Below are 20,721 nucleotides of genomic sequence, written 5' to 3' on the forward strand. Positions count from 1 at the left end.
AGAAATAATAAATGACTTGCCCAGGTTCACACAGAAAGTGTCAGAATCAAAATTGGAGTCTGGGTCCAAGCTTCTACCATACCATGCCAACTTTTCATCTTAGCAATGTCTATTTGTGTGTAATATACTACTTAAAACTGATCTTTATTAATCAAAGCAGGACCACTCGCCATTTTTCATTTTTTCATAGATTTTTAATGTTCACTAAGTGATTCTCTCACATCAGCCCAGTGAGGTGTACTGTGTAAGCACTTAGCACAGTACTTGTCAAAAATTAGGCACTTAACAAAAGCTTGTCCACTTGAGGAAACTAAGACAGATTTTGTTCTTAATTCCTGTGCTCTTCACGTTATCAGGGGTCCTCAAACTTTTTAAATAGGGGGTCAGTTCACTGTCCTTTAGACTCTTGGAAGGCCGACTATAGTAAAAACAAAAACTTGGTTTTGTGGGCCTTTAAATAAACTTCATAGCCCTGGGGGAGCGGGATAAACGTCCTCAGCTGCTGCATCTGGCCCGAGGGCCATAGTTTGAGGACTCCTGCTTTAGAGTATTTTTGTGTCAGTCAGTTAGTCATGTCTAATTCTTGAGGCTTTCTTAGAAAAAATCCTTCTCCAGCTCAGTTTATAGATGAGGAAACTGAAACAGGGTGAAGTGTCTTGTCCAGGGTCACAAGCTAGGAAGTATCTGAGGTCATATTTGAACTCAGGGAGATGGGTCTTCCTGATTGCAGATGGGGAACTGTATCTACTGTAGCACCACAAACGGCCCCACTAGGAGCAATGAAATACACTAGAAGTAATGAAACACTAGTATATGTTTTAAGTAATAAAAATAAACATTTCACAGGCCTCTCTTCCAATTAACCTTTTTTAAAATGAGGTTTTACTATGGATCAGAACAATAATAATGGACATTGATATAGAGCTTTAAAGTTTATAAAATGACTGACAAACATTATCTCTTGAAAATCTCACCACCAGGACTTCCGGTTAAGATGGCGGAGAGGAGGCTCACAGTTGCATAAGCTCCGCGCTTTCTCTCACTATCCACTTCATTACAAGCCTCTGAATCAATGCTTGACTGAAAAAAACCCACAAATAGTTACCAAGAGAAGCCATCCTTGAGATCCGCCAAGAAAGGTCTGTCTTTACTGGAGGGCTGGGGCGGTTTTAGATCGGGCGCAGGCGGCGGGCAGCAGCAGTGAGAGCACGGGAGCAGACTGGAGAGGGGGTGGAGAGTGATCGTAGCCGTTCTGCGGGGAGAGCTTCGCTACAGGTTTGGATAATTTCCTCCAGCAGCAAGTCAACAGCCCAGCAGAGAAGCTAAAAACACCGGGGCTGAAGAATACAACTGCAAACAGCTGGAGTCTCTCAGGACCTGCCCCCCCCCCCTTCCCCCCCCTCAGTGACTCAGCACGCTTTGGGATCTCAGAGCGCAGGCGCAGCACAGTCCTGCTAGTGCCTCACTGCTGCCACCTGCAGTCTGTAGAGGAAGCTCGATAACACACCCAGCCCCCCCCCCAAAGAAAGACTCCAGTTTTTTCTGTTTTTCTTTGGTAGTTTGTCTCTGATTAATAGACAGAATGAGCAAGAAGCTGAAGAGGACTTTAACCCTTGACAGCTTCTATACAGATAGAGAGCAGACTCTAAATCCTGAGGAGACTAAAAACAGGCAGTCCCCAGGTGATTCCCCAAAGGAGGAATCATCTGTTCCTCAGCACAGATGAACCTCATAGAAGTGATTAAAAAGGCTCTCACAAGGGAGCTAGAAGAAAAATGGGAAAAGAGCCTGGAGAAAGTTAAAGAGAGGGTGGATAAAGAAGTAAAATCCTTGAAAAATAGGATTAGTGAACTGGAAACAGAAAACAGCTCTCTAAAAAACAAAATTGGCGAAATGGAAAAAAATTCCACAGAACAAAAGAACTCAATTGGACAATTAGAGAAAGATTTTAAAAAAGTGAGTGAAGAGAATACTTCACTGAAAATCAGAATTGAACAAGTGGAATTGAATGACTCGAGGAGACAAGAAGAATCAGTCAAGCAAATCCAAAAAAATCAAACAATGGAGAAAAATGTGAAATACCTTCTGGGGAAGACAACAGACCTGGAAAACAGATCCAGGAGAGACAATCTGAGAATCATTGGACTCCCAGAAAAACATGATGAAAAAAAGAGCCTGGACACTGTCTTCCAGGAAATCATCAAAGAGAACTGCCCAGAAGTCATAGGAACAGAGGAAAAAATAAACATTGAAAGGATTCATCGATCACCCACTGAAAGGGATCCTAAAATCAAAACACCAAGGAATATAGTGGCCAAATGCCAGAACCCTCAGGTGAAAGAAAAAATATTGCAAGCGGCTAGAAAAACCCAATTCAAGTATCAAGGAGCCACAATAAGGATCACCCAGGATCTGGCAGCATCCACATTAAAAGATCGAAGGGCCTGGAATATGATATTCCGAAAGGCTAAGGAACTTGGTATGCAACCAAAAATAACTTACCCAGCGAGAATGAGCATCTTTTTCCAGGGAAGAAGATGGACATTCAACGAAGTAAGCGAATTTCATCTATTTCTGATGAAAAAACCAGAACTTAACAAAAAGTTTGATCTACAAATATAGAACTCAAGAGAAATCTAAAAAGGTAAAGATTAATCTTGGGAACTATATTTTGACTATATAGATGTATAAAGAATACATGTATACCTTGTTCTAGAAATTGATGTGGAAAGGACATTGTACCAGAAAAAGGGTAAAGTGGGGGTAGTACATCTCATGAAGAGGCATAGGAAACCTATTATATCTGAGAGAAAGAATGGAGGGGGATGAATATAGTGGGTATCTTACTGCCTTCAGAATTGGCTTTAAGTGAAAAATCTTAAGACATATTCAATCTATGGTGAAACTTCTCCCATCTCATTGAAAAGTGAGAAGGGAAAAGTGGAAAGGGAAGGAATAAGCTAAGGGGAAGGGAATACGGGAACTGGGAGGGAAAGGGGTAAGATAGGGGGAGGAACTCTAAGGAGGGGGGAGGGATACTAAAAAGGGAGGGCTGTGAGAAGCAAGGGGTGCTCACAAGCTTAATACTTGGAAGGGGGGGAAAGGGGAAAGAAGGGAGGAAAGCATAAACCGGGGTTAACAAGATGGCAAGTAATACAGAATTGGTCATTCTAACCATAAACGTGAACGGGGTAAACTCCCCCATAAAGAGAAAGCGGTTAGCAGAATGGATTAAAAGCCAGAATCCTACAATATGTTGTTTACAGGAAACACACCTGAAGCGGGGAGATATATGCAGGTTAAAGGTAAAAGGTTGGAGCAAAATCTACTATGCTTCAGGTGAAGTCAAAAAAGCAGGGGTAGCCATCCTGATCTCAGATCAAGCTAAAGCAAAAATTGACCTAATTAAAAGAGATAAGGAAGGACACTATATCTTGCTAAAGGGTAGCATGGATAATGAAGCACTATCTATATTAAACATATATGCACCAAGTGGGGTAGCATCTAAATTCTTAAAAGAGAAACTAAGAGAGCTGCAAGAAGAAATAGACAGTAAAACTATAATAGTGGGAGATCTTAACCTTGCACTCTCAGAATTAGATAAATCAAACCAGAAAATAAATAAGAAAGAAGTCAAAGAGGTAAATAGAATACTAGAAAAGCTAGATATGATAGATCTCTGGAGAAAATGTAATGGAGACAGAAAGGAATACACTTTCTTTTCAGCAGTTCATGGAACCTATACAAAAATTGACCATATATTAGGACATAAAAACCTCAAACTCAAATGTAGTAAGGCAGAAATAGTAAATGCATCCTTTTCAGACCACGATGCAATGAAAATTACATTCAACAAAAAAGCAGGGGGAAGTAGACCAAAAAATAATTGGAAACTAAATAATCTCATACTAAAGAATGATTGGGTAAAACAGCAAATCATAGACATAATTAATAACTTCACCCAAGAAAACGATAATAATGAGACATCATACCAAAATGTATGGGATGCAGCCAAAGCGGTAATAAGGGGAAATTTCATATCTCTAGAGGCCTATTTGTATAAAATAGAGAAAGAGAAGGTCAATGAATTGGGTTTGCAATTAAAAATGCTAGAAAAGGAACAAATTAAAAACCCCCAGTCAAACACTAAACTTGAAATTCTAAAAGTAAAAGGTGAGATCAATAAAATTGAAAGTAAAAAAACTATTGAATTGATTAATAAAACTAAGAGTTGGTTCTATGAAAAAACCAACAAAATAGACAAACCCTTAGTAAATCTGATTAAAAAAAGGAAAGAGGAAAATCAAATTGTTAGTCTTAAAAATGAAAAGGGAGAACTCACCACTAACGAAGAGGAAATTAGAGCAATAATTAGGAGTTACTTTGCCCAACTTTATGCCAATAAATTCGACAACTTAAATGAAATAGAAAAATACCTCCAAAAATACAGCTTGCCCAAACTAACAGAGGAAGAAGTAAATATCCTAAACAGTCCCATCTCAGAAAAAGAAATAGAACAAACTATCAATCAACTCCCTAAGAAAAAATCCCCAGGACCAGATGGATTTACATGTGAATTCTACCAAACATTTAAAGAACAATTAACTCCAATGTTATATAAACTATTTGAAAAAATAGGGATTGAAGGAGTCCTACCAAACTCCTTTTATGACACAGATATGGTACTGATACCTAAACCAGGTAGGCTGAAAACAGAGAAAGAAAATTATAGACCAATCTCCCTAATGAATATTGATGCTAAAATCTTAAATAAAATATTAGCAAAAAGATTACAGAAAATTGTCACCAGGATAATACACTATGACCAAGTAGGATTTATACCAGGAATGCAGGGCTGGTTCAATATTAGGAAAACTATTAACATAATTGACTATATCAATAACCAAACAAACAAAAACCACATGATCATCTCAATAGATGCAGAAAAAGCATTTGATAAAATCCAACATCCATTCCTAATAAAAACACTTGAGAGCATAGGAATAAATGGACTTTTCCTTAAAATAGTCAGGAGCATATATTTAAAACCATCAGTAAGCATCATATGCAATGGGGAAAAACTGGAACCTTTCCCAGTAAGATCTGGAGTGAAGCAAGGTTGCCCACTATCACCATTATTATTTAATATCGTATTAGAAACACTAGCCTCGGCAATAAGAGTCGAGAAAGATATAAAAGGAATTAGAGTAGGCAATGAGGAAACCAAACTATCACTCTTTGCAGATGATATGATGGTATACCTAGAGAACCCCAGAGATTCTACCAAAAAGCTATTGGAAATAATTCATAATTTTAGCAAAGTAGCTGGCTACAAAATAAATCCCCATAAATCCTCAGCATTTTTATACATCACCAACAAAACCCAACAGCAAGAGATACAAAGAGAAATTCCATTCAGAATAACTGTTGATACCATAAAATATTTGGGAATCTATCTACCAAAGGAAAGTCAGGAATTATATGAGCAAAATTATAAAAAAGTCTCCACACAAATAAAGTCAGACTTAAATAATTGGAAAAATATTAAGTGCTCTTGGATCGGCCGAGCGAACATAATAAAGATGACAATACTCCCTAAACTAATCTATTTATTTAGTGCTATACCAATCAGACTTCCAAGAAAATATTTTATTGATCTAGAAAAAATAACAACAAAATTCATATGGAACAATAAAAAGTCGAGAATCTCAAGGGAATTAATGAAAAAAAAATCAAATGAAGGTGGCCTAGCTGTACCTGATCTAAAATTATATTATAAAGCAGCAGTCACCAAAACCATTTGGTATTGGCTAAGAAATAGATTAGTGGATCAGTGGAAAAGGCTAGGCTCACAAGACAGAATAGTCAACTATAGCAATCTAGTGTTTGACAAACCCAAAGCCCCTAACTTCTGGGAAAAGAATTCATTATTTGATAAAAACTGCTGGGATAATTGGAAATTAGTATGGCAGAAATTAGGCATGGACCCACACTTAACACCATATACCAAGATAAGATCAAAATGGGTCTATGACCTAGGCATAAAGAACGAGACTATAAATAAATTAGAGGAACATAGAATAGTTTATCTCTCAGACTTGTGGAGGAGAAAGAAATTTGTGACCAAAGATGAACTAGAGACCATTACTGATCACAGAATAGAAAATTTCGATTACATCAAATTAAAAAGCCTTTGTACAAATAAAACTAATGCAAACAAGATTAGAAGGGAAGCGACAAACTGGGAAAACATTTTCACAGTTAAAGGTTCTGATAAAGGCCTCATTTCCAAAATATATAGAGAACTGACTCAAATTTATAAGAAATCAAGCCATTCTCCAATTGATAAATGGTCAAAGGATATGAACAGACAATTTTCAGAGGATGAGATTGAAACTATTACCACTCATATGAAAGAGTGTTCCAAATCATTATTGATCAGAGAAATGCAAATTAAGACAACTCTGAGATACCACTACACACCTGTCAGATTGGCTAAGATGACAGGAAAAAATAATGATGAATGTTGGAGGGGATGCGGGAAAACTGGGACACTAATGCATTGTTGGTGGAGTTGTGAACGAATCCAACCATTCTGGAGAGCAATCTGGAATTATGCCCAAAAAATTATCAAAATGTGCATATCCTTTGATCCAGCAGTGTTTCTATTGGGCTTATATCCCAAAGAAATACTAAAGAAGGGAAAGGGACCTGTATGTGCCAAAATGTTTGTAGCAGCCCTGTTTGTAGTGGCTAGAAACTGGAAAATGAATGGATGCCCATCAATTGGAGAATGGCTGGGTAAATTGTGGTATATGAATGTTATGGAATATTATTGTTCTGTAAGAAATGACCAGCAGGATGAATACAGAGAGGCTTGGAGAGACCTACATGAACTGATGCTAAGTGAAATGAGCAGAACCAGGAGATCATTATACACTTCGACAACGATATTGTATGAGGACATATTTTGATGGAAGTGGATTTCTTTGACAAAGAGACCTGAGTTTCAATTGATAAATGACGGACAAAAGCAGCAACACCCAAAGAAAGAACACTGGGAAACGAATGTGAACTATCTGCATTTTTGTTTCTCTTCCCGGATTATTTATACCTTCTGAATCCAATTCTCCCTATGCAACAAGAGAACTGTTCGGTTCTGCAAACATATATTGTATCTAGGATATACTGCAACATATCCAATATATAAAGGACTGCTTGCCATCTAGGGGAGGGGGTGGAGGGAGGGAGGGGAAAAAAAAAATCGGAACAGAAATGAGTGTAAATATAATGTAATTATTAAATAAAAAAAAAAAAAAAAAAAAAAAAAAAAAAAAAAAATCTCACCACCATCCTAAGAGATTGCTACTTGAGATATTATCCCATTCTCATGGATGAGCAAACTAAGGAACCATGATCGTATACCTACATAATAGCTGAGTGGTACCAGTGACAGAGTCCTGGACCTGGAGTTAGGAAGATCAATAGTCACACACCAGCTACGTGAACCTGGGCAAGTCATTTAACCTCTGGCTCAATTTCTTCACCTGTAAAATTGGGATGTTATTACCACCTACCTACCAGAGTTGGTGTGATGATAAAATGAGATAATAATTGCAGGTGCTATATAAATGCTAGTTATTATTAATAATAATAATATAATAAAAGTTAGAAAAAAGATTTGAAGCCAAGTTTCTCCAACTTGATTCATTATGTCATAATGTCTCTAAGAAAGATTTTAAGTGATAAGAATTAAAACATTTACTCTTGGGATTATTTAGCTGGCTTACAGCATATCTCTTCACTTACAATTGTGCTATGCATTAGATAATATTCAGTCATTCGTATTCAAACAAACTATCACAGAGGACTATGAATGCTGTCATTCACAAGTCCATGGAGAGAGCAATAAACTGGAAGCCAAGGAAGACTTACTAGCTGTGTGACCTCACATATATCATGTAAATTTTCAGCACCTTATTTTCTTCATCTGCAAGGTAGGGAGAAAAATTACGCAGAATATCCTTAAGTTTAGTGAGGAACTCATTTGCTCTAAAGGTAAGGGGTAGAAGCACAAGAGAGTAGTGGGACTTGGGGAACACAGTTTGGGTCTTGAAGTCAAGAAGATCAGGGTTTCAATTCCCTCTTGGTCACATACCAAGGTAATCCTGAGCAAATGCTTAAGCCTCTGAAGTTCTGTTTCCCCATTTGTAAAAAGGGGATTATACTAATAGCATCTACATCACAGAACTGGTACAAGAATCTGGAAGGAGCTTTGCAAACCTTCCACCCTATGTAGATGTCAGCTATTATCATTATCTTAATGAATTAATTATAGCTAATGGGTTCAAATGAATCTTTTGAAAAATTTTTTTTCTAGCTTAGCTACACCTATAAACACACAAAATTTAAACAGAAAACTTGTGAAGGGTACTATGATCACAAAGATCATTTCTATTATTACAATCAGGATAGGATGAATTTTCCTCCATGGTAGATACTTTCCCAGGAATTGGAATGTCATTAGGCTCCACCAGAGCATGGAAATTCCCTTGCAGACTTGCAAATATCCACTTCTGTCACTGAGAAATAGTTTTCCAAGACAAATGTCAGTGGAAACCAAATACTGAAATAACCTTCCGCACTAGCCAAAGAACAGAGGCAAGACCAAAAACAAAATTTAAAAAAAAAACAAAACCCACCCAATATCAGCAGGACTGTTAATGATGACAAGCCCTTTGTCAAGATCTGCTATCAACATTGTCCTTGAGAAATCTTTGGCACGTCTCTAAGATATTAGAACTGTAAGGCATCATAAGAGATTATGTATTTTATCACTGACCAACTTCTCCCCAGTTTTCAGATAAGCAAACTGATGCTGAGAGAGATTACATGCTTTATTCAAAGTCATAGGGCTAATGAGCAGTGCAGCAGCAACCTGACCCAACTCTTTAATCTCTGAATCAATACTCTTTTCCCTCTTTAGTACTGCCTCCCCTTTTGAAGTCAATTCAAATCAACATACCAAGTAAGTGCCATGGATACAATGGAATGAGGGCTGATTTGGAGTCAGAGGACTGGATTCCTATCTCTGCCCTGATACTTACCATGTGACTAGCTAAATCCCACCTCTTTTCCAAGCCCCATATTTCTCATTTGAAACATTATTGTGGTTAGTCTTGGCAACCTTTGAGGGACCTTCCAGTCCTAAATCTATCATTTTAAGCATAGGGGACCCAAAGATAAACAAATACTTGTTTTGTACCCCAAAGAAATTTGGAGTTAGAGAGGCAGCACGTGCACATACACGCCCCCTCCCTCTCTCCCGTTCCCCCCTCCATCTCCGCCTCCTCTCTCTCCTCCCCCAGAAATAGGACACTACTATGCCTTGCTTTCCCCACTGAGATTTGCTGTTTACTAAACTGGTCTCAATAGAATTGAGATTATCCATTCCACAAAGCTTCCAAATCACAAATCTCAACTTTGCTGCTAAAGGTACAAATGCTGAAAACCCTATGCCATTCCAAAGACTTCTCCCTAAGTGCACCCACAGCACCCAACGTACATCCCGACAAGAGATAAGCACTGAGAAGCCCCCAAACTTTATTTTGCTACCTTTTGGCTGGCTCTTTTGTGGTTCTGTGCATTTTGCTCAGATAAGCATATCTAGAAAGGGCTTAGTCCCCAAAGGAAAGCAACCTTGTGTAGACTCGGGCAAAAACAAGCCAGAAGTCGAATGAATTATACACTAGGGTCTATAAACCTCCAGTAAGTCACATAAATAAGAAGGTGATCCACCTGAGAGGCAATCAGGAACCAATAATAAAATCTTCAGGGGGACAGCAAGACAGTAAAGATTAGGAAGTAGATGAATTATCTAATGAAAATTTTCATTACACTTGAATAAATGTGCTTCAGTATTGCCAGCCATTTTACACTAGGGGAATGGTTGCTTCTGGACAGCTTTTGATTTTTACCTGATCACCAAGCTCTAGACCCCCCCCCCTCATTCTTAATCTCTGACCCCTCCAAACACACTACAGAATCAACTAAAATCTAGAAACAATAACATTAGCCTTAGCAGGCAAAAATGGGGTTCCAGATTGGTTGATCAACATAGCATTAAGAAAAAAATTATGGCGTGTAATAAGTAAATTAAAGAACACCATATTTTGGGGCCAAGTTCACTTCAAAAGATGTATGTGTACAAAGAGGGCTAAAGGCCTTATAATTCAGAATGTTATATTTCAAAATGAAAAGTTGCAAAGCCACCGAGATATAAAATAAGAAGGTACCTCATCTTGATTCCTTCTAGGAGGGGCGGGGAGTCTAAAGGTATAACCATCGGAATTTCCCAGGTAACTTAAGATCATAACCTAGTTTGTCAAAAGCATGCCCGATTCAAATATTTCCATGAGGTTTTTCTTCAACCCACTTAAGCATAATTTGTTTAGTGCATTGTGTATAATATTCTAATTTGCACTATCATTATATATTTTATATATACATAATTATAATTACACATGGCAAAGAATGGATGTACAAAGAATTCATAAATAGGGAGACAAACATATATTTGTTTGGGGATATACATATACACACATATATGTGTGTGTGTGTGTATATATATAGTTCATATAGTGTATATCTATAAATAACTAGATATATTCAATGAATTCTTGAGGAAGGCTACAAATATAGAGAACACTGGTGGCCAAGGCATTTTTGAGGAAGGAGAACTCACCCTCCAGTGCTGCAGGGTCAATGATGTCCCCAAGTTCTCTCAATGACCTTGATCTTGGAGTATCCTTGGGATGTTGCCACCCCGATCACTGGTGGGCACTGTTTGGCTGCAGTCTACCATCTTCACATGCTGGCACAGTAGGTCTTGCCCTCCTGGCAGGAAAATATACAACAATCATGAGAAGTGTGTTTTTTATCCTCTGGGGAGCAGGATGCATCAGGAAAATTTTTATCTCTATGAGTTCTAGCACCTGAAACTTTTGAAGTTAGAAATACTTGAATTTGAAATAAGCCAGAAGACAACTTTCAGAGTTGGTACTTTCATAATGAAGCCCCCTTTCTCTGTTAAAAGACTAGGTTATGGTCTTAAGTTACCTGGGAAATTCTGAACCCCTCCTCCTCTCCACAGAAAGTTATGGCTTAGGAGGCAAGACCTTAAAGGAATATCCCTCTTTGGGCAGCATGCACACACATTTTCTCCCAGAAACTCTACCCTCATAACAAATCAGGTTAGTCCCAAAATCAAATCACTATAAACATGTGAGAAAGTATATCTCATTCTTCAGTTTTCGTCCCTCACCCCTCTTGACAAGGGATATAGGGTAGGTTTCATCATTAGTCCTTTGACGTCACGATTATTTTGTGCCTTGCTTCTAAGAGTGATTCCTATTGATGAAAGGCAGTTAAAAGGGAGAGATCCCTTCTCAAATTGGGCACTCTGTCAAAGGGAAAAAACCAAGTCCTAAGTCCTCAGAATTTTACCCAGAAATCAGTCCTTTCTCCTTACCAATCCTCAGAATGACTGAGAGTAGGACCAGCTTGATTTCTAAAGGCCAAAAGTCAGATCGATGTTTCTCAGTCATTCACTATGGGTCTCTTTTGTAGTGTGGCTTGCTTTTATCTAATGGCCAACTGGCTATTATCTCACTAGATTGTTAGGGAAATATTTTTACAACCTTTTTTTCAGTTTGTTTAGGAGAATTCCTTCATTTGCATCTGGAATTTCCTTGATTCAGCTCTTCTGTTCTCTTAGTCAGCTAACATTAAAGTCTGAGGACCTTTTCCTGAAATGGTAAATCTGAAGTCTTATATCACCCTGAGCATTTTTTTTACACCAGCCACAGGAGGCAGCAAAACCACCAGAACAAAATCTGAATGGCACCATTCTAAAAGAAAGCTCTAAAAGAGCTAGGACACTTCCCTGTTCCCAGCAGCAACAGGCAGAACTTGAGCACATGGAAGCCATAGAGACTATGGGAAGCAGAAGACCTGGGCAACATGCCTATAACAAAGGCTGCAGTGAAATAACATGTAGAGCTTTAGTGGATAGTTGGGAGAGATGTGGAATATGGCCACGGAGTAGGAAAATTTCAGTTCTTGACAGGAAACAAATATAGAACAACACCAGCAAAGGACCAAGTCAAGGAGCAGAGGAAAATAGGACCAAAAGCAGTGACTTAGAATTGCCTGCTAGGACATAAGACAGTGAGGGCCTAAACAGCAGAAATCCTCCAATACTGATGCAGGACAGACAATGCTCCCTTACCTCATAACCTGAATACTTTACCGATTTGTTTGGGAAAGAGTCCCTAATCACTTCTCTGTGGCATATTCATCTGTAGGAAATTATGTTTATTTGTATATAAGAGGGCTGATAATATCTATTCCTTGGCTTTTTCCTTTTTCCTTTGCTATTCTACCCAAATTAAATATTCTGTTATTTGATTTTTTGGTTCCTTCTTAGTAGATAGGGGATGAAGAATTGAAGCACATGTTGAACTCTGTAATCTCTGGAAATTCCAAAATGAATCTTCACATAGTTTAGGGGATAATTAAGCCATACTTGCTATATGCTAATGACTGAGGGGAACAAGGAAGCCTTAGCTGATATCATTGATGTAACTAGGAGAAAGAGGGAATTAGATCAAGTGATAAAGAGGACTCCCAGCTGACCCTTGAGTCATTTGCCCAACTTAAAATAGGTAGAAAGTAGCAGAGCTAATCTTCAATCTGCACATCCAACACCATTTCTACTATATGATACCATATTGGTGCATCATATATTGAATAACATGCTTATCCCTACTTTAGATGTCCTGGGCCTATGATATATAAATACATTTAAATGCTGAAAAACTCATCAGCAATGTAATAAACTAGGATGACACAATGGAGGGAGGTACTGGAAAGGTTACTGATATGCACCTTCATATAGTAAAATAGAGAAAGGAGATGTGATCCCCTCCCAACCCTCAACTCTCTGAATGTAATCAGAAAGGTTATGAAGAAGGGATCCCAAACTCTGAAACACCTTGAAGGAGAAATTCTCCTTGGACTCTGCCTCAGTGAGGGACCCTGCCTGAGGGAAACAAGAGCTTCATTCTGTTATCTAGGTGGGGTCGGTTCAGTCCAGAGCAAAAGAATTCCAACCCTATTCAACTAAAGAAACTCCTTCAATTCTATTCAAATAACTGAAACCCAGTTTATAGCAAAAGTTTCTATTATAAAATAGCCAATCTAAAATCCTCTTTGCTGAAGTTCTAAACATGCCATGCTATGCCATGCTATGATAAGGAGGCCTCTGCCCACTGGAATATTATTCTTTTCCAGTACTACCCTCTCTTTATCCTCACCTATTTCCCTAAAGAGACTTTATGCCTCTGTTGGGATTTCTAACTTTACTTCCCAATCCCCAGAGAAACTGAGCAAGACAGAGGCCAATTGAATAGTTTATTAAATGAAGAGATATACTGGGACCAAATGGATCCATGATTGGTCCCAGGGCTGAAAGAGACTATCATCTCAAAGAATCCAGTCCTGAGTATCGGGACAGCAAGATTTTTATAAGGTAACAAGAACAATGACATAATGGGGGAGGTACCTGGATGAAGATAACCTAATGGGGGGAGGCACCTAGGATGACACAATGGAGGGAGGTACTGGAGAGGTTACTGATATTCTAATGATGTCTAAAATGGGTAGACCTTTATCCTGTCAAACATTAAGAAGGAATGATATAAACCTTTATCTCATCAAACATTAAGAGGGAAAGGTTATAACCTGAGGCAGAGTAACTAAATAGGACAATTGTGAGAAAATAGGTCAGGACATTAAAAGGGAACGGTGGCACAACATAATAAACCTCTTTTTATCAATCTAGGTTTTTGGGTTTATAAATTCCTTTACAGAGAATCCCTGGACCGCCAGAAGGGGGTTCCCCAAAACTCCCTACCCTTGTGCTGAATCCCAAGGGGGTGTAGGGGAGCCAAACCTCTCCATTTGGTTACCTGAACCCCGAACCTGCCACTAGACCTTATCATTGAACTCCCTGCCCACCAGAAACCCCAATCTCATTTTGGTTCCCTAACTCTAAACCTCATCATTTGGTTTCCTGAAAAGGGAACCCCCAAAACCTAAACCTCAGTTACAGGATACAATTCTATGAAGTTAATTATGGCAGCATGAAGGTAAAGGAGACTCAAAGAGGTAAAATTACTTGCCTAAGGTCATAAGGTTAACTGTGATCCTATGTCTTCAGACCCCAAGTTCAGAGCTCCATCAACTGGCCAACATTATCTCTCATATCTATAGGGCAATAGGTCCTTTGAGTAGGAAAGAACAACTGGTGCTCTCTGACTCCCAGCCAAACAGAAGACATGATAACAATGATAGGCTGGGCAGGGACATTAATTGCCCGGCCAACTATAGAACAGAAATGCTTAGTTTATGTCTTGTACTGAATTTTTTTGAAATTGCAATAGCAGTTCTTTCTGCTTCAGTTCTGTCACTCTTAAGAAAGCACTAATTAAACTGTTGCTAGTCATGTTCAATGTATTCAGAGAAAATAAGGCACAGAATAAGTGTCAACTCAATTTAACAAGCACCTATTAAGCACTTACTGCCTACAAGGCATCCTGCTGGGGATAGGGAGGCAAAAAGTAATTAACACCCCCTACTCTCAAGAAGCTTCTATTTTACCTCCATTGAAGTCCATGTCCAAAAGGGGCTCTTCTCCTTAATAGGCCTCAGTATTCTGGAGGAGGGAAGAGGAAAACTAGAGGAGCTCCTGAATCATTTCCAGTAGTTCTCACACTGGCAAAGAGTTAAAACTAGAGAAACCGTGGCAGACTACTGGAGTGGTGGTGGAGGGAGTGGCCTCCCTATTAAACTATTAAAACTATTAATCTGTTAAACTTTTAACTATTAAAACTATTAAACTATTAAAGGTGTGACTTCTGGGGGATTGAGAAAGGGGTGTTGTGTAGATATAAATCAGGCAGCTGTCTCCTAAAGTTTATCTCCCAGAAATTCTAGGAAGGATTGAGAGATTAAAAGAAAAAACAAAACAAAACAAAAAACAAAAACAAACAAAACAAAAACAAAAAACCAGGTTCTTCAGTTCTACTTGTATTGAAATGCTTCAGGTGTTTTTCATTATCTCTAAAATCAACAGCAGGAGAACTTAGGTGGGGGTGGGAATTGTAAGCCACGAGGTAGGACTGAGGTGGGGTCTTGTTTGTTTTCTCTCTTTCTCCCCCCCTCTCCCCCCTCTCTCTCCCTCCTCTCTCTCCCCCCCTCTCTCCTCCTCCCCTCTCTCTCCCCCCCTCTCTTCCCCCCTTCTCTCTCTCTCTCCCTCCCCTCTCTCTCCCCCCCTCTCTCTCCCCCTCCTCTCTCTCTTCCCCCCCTCTCTTTCCCCCCTCTCTCTTTCTCTCCCTCCCCTCTCTCTCTTCCCCCCTTCTCTCTCTCTCTCTCTCTCTCTCTCTCTCTCTCTTCCCCCCCTCTCTCTCCCCCCTCTCTCTCCCCCCCTCTCACCCCCCTTCTCTCTCCCTTTCTCTCCCTCCCCCCTCTCTCTTCCCCCCTTCTCTCTCTCTCTCTCTCCCCCCCCTTTCTCTCCCCCCTCTCTCTCTCCCCCCCTCTCCCCCCCTCTTCCCCCTCTCCCTTTCTGTTTCTCTCTGTCTGTCTCTCCCTTCTCCCTGGCTCAGCATTTCATCCGCAATTATCTCTTACTCTTTCTGAGCTTTGATTTCCTTCTTGGTAAAAGGCAAAGGTCAGACTGGATGATCGTGAGATCCCTTTCAGATTGGAGGTTTATACTCTCAAGGAGCCCATACCGAGTACAATTAACAAACGTACAAAAGACTGTGGGCCCCCAAAGGGCAGGGTCTGGCTGAATCTTTTTCTGCCCTCCAGCCTCCTCCTCTTTAGCACAGAACAGGTCTATCATAAACATTAAAGTTGCATCAAACCGGAAGCAAGTGTCCATTGCTCCCCTTGCAGTTTCTTTCTGATTTTCCCCAACAGAAGGCTCAAGGAAAATTTGATAGAGAGCTTTCCCTCCACTGGGGACTCCCAGCTAGCCCTATCTCTGTGCAGTGTCCCATTCCAGGCCTGCAGCATGTGCATCAGGTGGAGTAGGTTTCCAGCAGTTTCCTTCACTGCCCCAGGGTACCTAAAGTCAGTCATTTTCTACCTTCTCAGTGGGAAGAGGATAGGGTTGATGATTTGTTGATGATTCTAAATCTTTCTGCCTTGACACTGAGATTGAAGATCCCAGATGAACTGTCTATATAGGGACACACCAGTCATCTGAGAGAGGTCAGTGAAGGTGAGAGAGACAAAGACAGAGCGAGAGAGGAGAGAGACAGAGACAGAGACACAGAGAGAGAGAGAGAGAGAGGGACACAGAGAAAGAGAGAGACAGAGACAGAGAGAGAGAGAAACAGAGAGAGAAAGACAGAGACACAGAGAGAGACAGAGACAGAGAGAGAAACAGAGACAGAGACAGAGAGAGAGACAGAGACAGAGACAGACAGAGACACACACACAACGAGAGAGACAGAGACACAGAGAAAGAGAGACAGAGACAGAGAGAGAGACAGAGAGAAAAAAGAGAGAGAGACAGAGACAGAGAGAGAAAGAGAGAGAAAGAGAGAGACAGAGAGAGAAAAAAGAGAGAGAGAGAGAGAGAGAGTGCAAGCACACGCGAGCACTCTGTGGATATTTGCTGTTCCCTAGATAAACAGAGCGAAATTTAAATCATCTAAATAGTGAGGAGCTATTTCTCTTTCTAATTTGTGGATCTACTACAGGGGCCTTGGTCAAGTACTACAGAGCTCATTTGTAGTTAGCCCTCTATGTGTCTACTTTAACCTAGTGGTAGAAATGGAAGTTATTTTCTATAGGAACACTGATGGCTGTATTATTTTTTGGGTCATTTGCATACTCATTTACATATGAGTGCACCAGGGAGGTATCAGGATGTTCTATATTCAGAGTTTGAGACTGCAGGTTTCTCCTTAACCAGACAGATGTGAATAAAAAGGGATGACCAGACACCAAAATAGACCTCCATTTCTCTGTCCTTATTCACCTCTGTCTCTTCACAACACAAGATCTCATTCATTTTAAAGACAGCCAAATAATATAATTAAGATTAAATGTGGGAGCACATCCTTATGCACAACCCATGCAAATTTATGCAAATCGGGCAGCCTGGCACCAGTCCTGTAATTGCTTTCTGGTGTGCTTGCTCAACATGTGTGCCCCTTTCACCCACATATCTTATAAATATGAGACTATATCTTCTATGCTAGCTATCTGGTCCAAATGTCCATAGGGCTGCCTGCTGAAAAGGAGAGTGTGGCCCTGATGTATAAAGACACCACCGGATATACAACGATAAGCAAACATGCCTTTTCAAAACTGAGACATTAAGGGACAAGTAAAAAAATTCCTGGATACTATTCTATCTGCAATCACTCATTTCCTATCTGACTTGGGAGGGAGACACTGATTGTAGAAAATGAAGATCTCCATACAGAGTCAGAATCCAAGCCAGGACTGTGCTTCAAATCCCAGCTTACTAGCTGTGTGACCTCAGCCTCCTCGAGTTTTGATATACATATCTGTATGAGGGGAATGATGATACTGATATTATCTATATTTCAGGGTGGCAATGAGGAATGAATGAGAAAAGGGATAAGAAATGACTGTGTAAATCACTACAGCGATATTAATTATTAATACTTGCATACTTCCACTTGAACAGTGCTATATCTATATATGTATGCGAATATGTTCCCTGAAAACATGGGGAAAAAATCGAAAGCAAAGAGTATTTTTTTCTACCAAAACAATCAGTATCTTTACAAAAAATTGTATTTGTTTTTATTGATGTCTTTTGATTTAAAAAAAAAATCACATGTATTTCCGAAAATATTGACCCTTTCTCTTCCCTTTCTTCAAAACCAAACCTTCCTCTGTAGCAACAACAGTAAGATAGAATTAAGCAAAAAAATATTCCCTATGGTCACCATGTCTGGCAATGTATGGAGCTTTGTGTTGTAATAATATTCCCATGTCTGCATAGAGGAGGGATTTTTCATTATCTTATCAGGAATCATTACTGACTTTTGAGTTACTCAGAGTTCAGTCTTTTTTATTGATCTTTTCATTTATATTGTACAGTCTTTGAGAGTCCCTTGGGGGGGGCGGAGCTTCTGGTGTGTTTGCAGGGACTTTGCTATCTATATGTCATGATCTCCCCATAAGCAGAAAATATGAAAAAGGATATGGAATGGCATAAAATTTGGAAGCTGAGTTTTTTCGTCACAGTCTCCCAGGCTATATAAAAATATCGACTCAAAGCCAAGTTCTCCAATGGAATCCCAGGCCTTTGCCATCCTATTGCTACACTACTGGGTCAGTTTGTGAGTAGTGTTCTTTCTTCACAACAGAATACAAACTACAAAAAAAGAAAACCCATCAAAATGCTCAGATATGCATCCAATGAGGAACGAGAAAATTAGCCTATTGGAAAAGCTTTCTGCAGTGTTTCTTCTGAGAGGCATTTGGAGTTAAATGACTTACCTATGGTCACACGGTTAGTAAAAGTTAAGGGTCTGAGGCTGGATTTGAACTCAGGTCCTACTGAGGCTGATACTCTATCACTGCATCATCTAGCTGTCCACTTCCTGCATCATTTTATTTCTTCATGTAAGGTTGGGAAAGGGGATAGAGTGATATATTTGGAACCTAGAAAATCAATATTTATAATCTTGCCTCAGAAATTTACTATTTATGTGACTTTGGGCTAGTCAGTTAATTCCTTCTAGCTTCAGTTCCTTGGATAAATGGATGAATTCAATTCAATACAATTGTCAGAAATTAAGCAGCTACTGTTTTGCAGGAGGAAAAGGGAAGGGAGTAAGCATTTATAAAGTGCCTAAGCCAACTGCTTTACACACGTATCTCTTTTGCTCATTACAACAATCCTGAGAGGCAGGTGGCGTTATGATCCACATTGACAGTTGAGGAAAGTGAGGCAAAGAGAGATCACATGATTTGGCTAGGATTATAGGGCTAGTTAGTAGGTGAGGCTGAATTTGAATTAGGCCCAGCATTCTATCCATTATGGTGGGTGTTGATTGAGGAGAAAGAGACAGAGACAAAGAGAAAGGAAGAAAGGATGGGATGGAGGGAAGGAATGAAGGAAGGAAGAGAGGGAAGGAGGAGGCAAGAAAGAAAGGGAGGAGGGAAGTAGGGAGGAAATAAAGAGGGGAAGAAAGAAGAAAGAAAAGAAAAAAGGAGGGAAGAAAGGAAGGAGAAAGAAAGCTATATATACACATGCATAAATATATATTTGAATCCATCTGTGCTTTATCTTGATCCTCAGAAATTTGCCAAAGTCCAGGAGGGTTCAGTGAATTATTAAAGGCCAGATTTTAAAGGAAACTGGGATTTGTGGCCCAAGAGCCTCACATGTTATAAATGAGGAAACTGAGACTCAGAAAGGTGACATGACTAGAAAATAATTGTAGCTGAATTTGAACTCAGGCCCACATGACTCAGGACCACCAATACTGCCAAGTAGACTCCATGGCTATTAATCCCAATACAGATGATGGTCCGGGCTTGATTGCTGCCTCTCCAAGAAGTGTTGACATTTGTCGGAGTGCCACTCTCCTCGGGCCAGATGGAAGCTATACTGATTTGAAATGAACGGAGCAAAGCTTTTGCCGGGCTTCTGAAATGACACCACACTGAGTGCCACAGACTTGGCTTAAGGGGAAGATTGGCTCTGCTTGGAGCAGGCTTGAAAGCCCCAAGGAAAACCCTGTCTCTGACTGTCCCTGCTGTCCTGGGCTGCTTCCAAAGCTAGGAGGAGCATGAGCCCACACTTGGCCAGGGGCTGGGCTTCTGCACTGTCAGCAGCAATTGATCCTGGCAGCTTTCCTTCAGTCTGCAGTGAAGCCCTAGACCCTGCTTTGAAGAGGGCAGGGTCACCCTGAGAACATCTCCTGTTACAAAAGCAGACATGGTCTCCTTAGCCACCCAGCAAGGATCCAAATTGCCATAGAGAGAAAACAAAAATATCTTCTAGAATGCTTCCCTCCCGTCATGGCATGACTAATTCCTATCTTTCAGTCCAAGTCTTGCCTGGGCCATGAAGCCCTTGGAGACCACAGAAGCCCAGAATCTCAAGTGGCAGGGACATCAAAGCTCCAAATTAAGTGCCATTCAACACACATTTTTCACCTGAACTGAAATTTCCACTACCAAATCCCTAGGAAATAACCATCCTACCTTTACCCCACTTCCTCCTTAGGAAGCCCATTCCACTAATTCTGCTCCCTTGTGACCAAACAAAAAAAGTAATGTCACCACAAGACACCCTTCCATGGCCATAGCTCTTCAAATATTCAGACAATAATTACCTGTGGATACCTTCTCAGCCTTTCCCAAACTCAACATCTTTAGTTCCTTCATACACATTATTGTAGGATAGGTGCTCAGTTGTCTTACTTCTGATCAAAATCTATGTTAATCTATGCTATTCACAACTGAACATAATACTCATATGAGGTCTGACAAGTGTAAAGAACATCACAAGCATCACCTCCTTTGCTTTGGACATTCTCTCAATGTAGCCCAAGATCATATTCAAGTTTTGGTTCTTGCCACAGTATTAACCACCCA

The 20,721-nt window shown here is 39.9% G+C and overlaps 1 long non-coding RNA gene across 1 annotated transcript in view; it reads right to left on the bottom strand.

Annotated features, from left to right (window-relative positions):
• LOC127542574 (uncharacterized) overlaps window positions 1–20,721 on the bottom strand; it is a 202,055-nt gene that overhangs the window by 127,950 nt on the left and 53,384 nt on the right. The window contains exon 2 of the long non-coding RNA XR_007948723.1: window positions 10,745–10,896. This is a non-coding gene — a long non-coding RNA (uncharacterized LOC127542574). The remainder of the gene's footprint in view (window positions 1–10,744; window positions 10,897–20,721) is intronic.

The sequence above is a fragment of the Antechinus flavipes genome, chromosome X (genome assembly GCF_016432865.1).
Source record: "Antechinus flavipes isolate AdamAnt ecotype Samford, QLD, Australia chromosome X, AdamAnt_v2, whole genome shotgun sequence".
Lineage (NCBI taxonomy): Eukaryota > Metazoa > Chordata > Mammalia > Dasyuromorphia > Dasyuridae > Antechinus > Antechinus flavipes.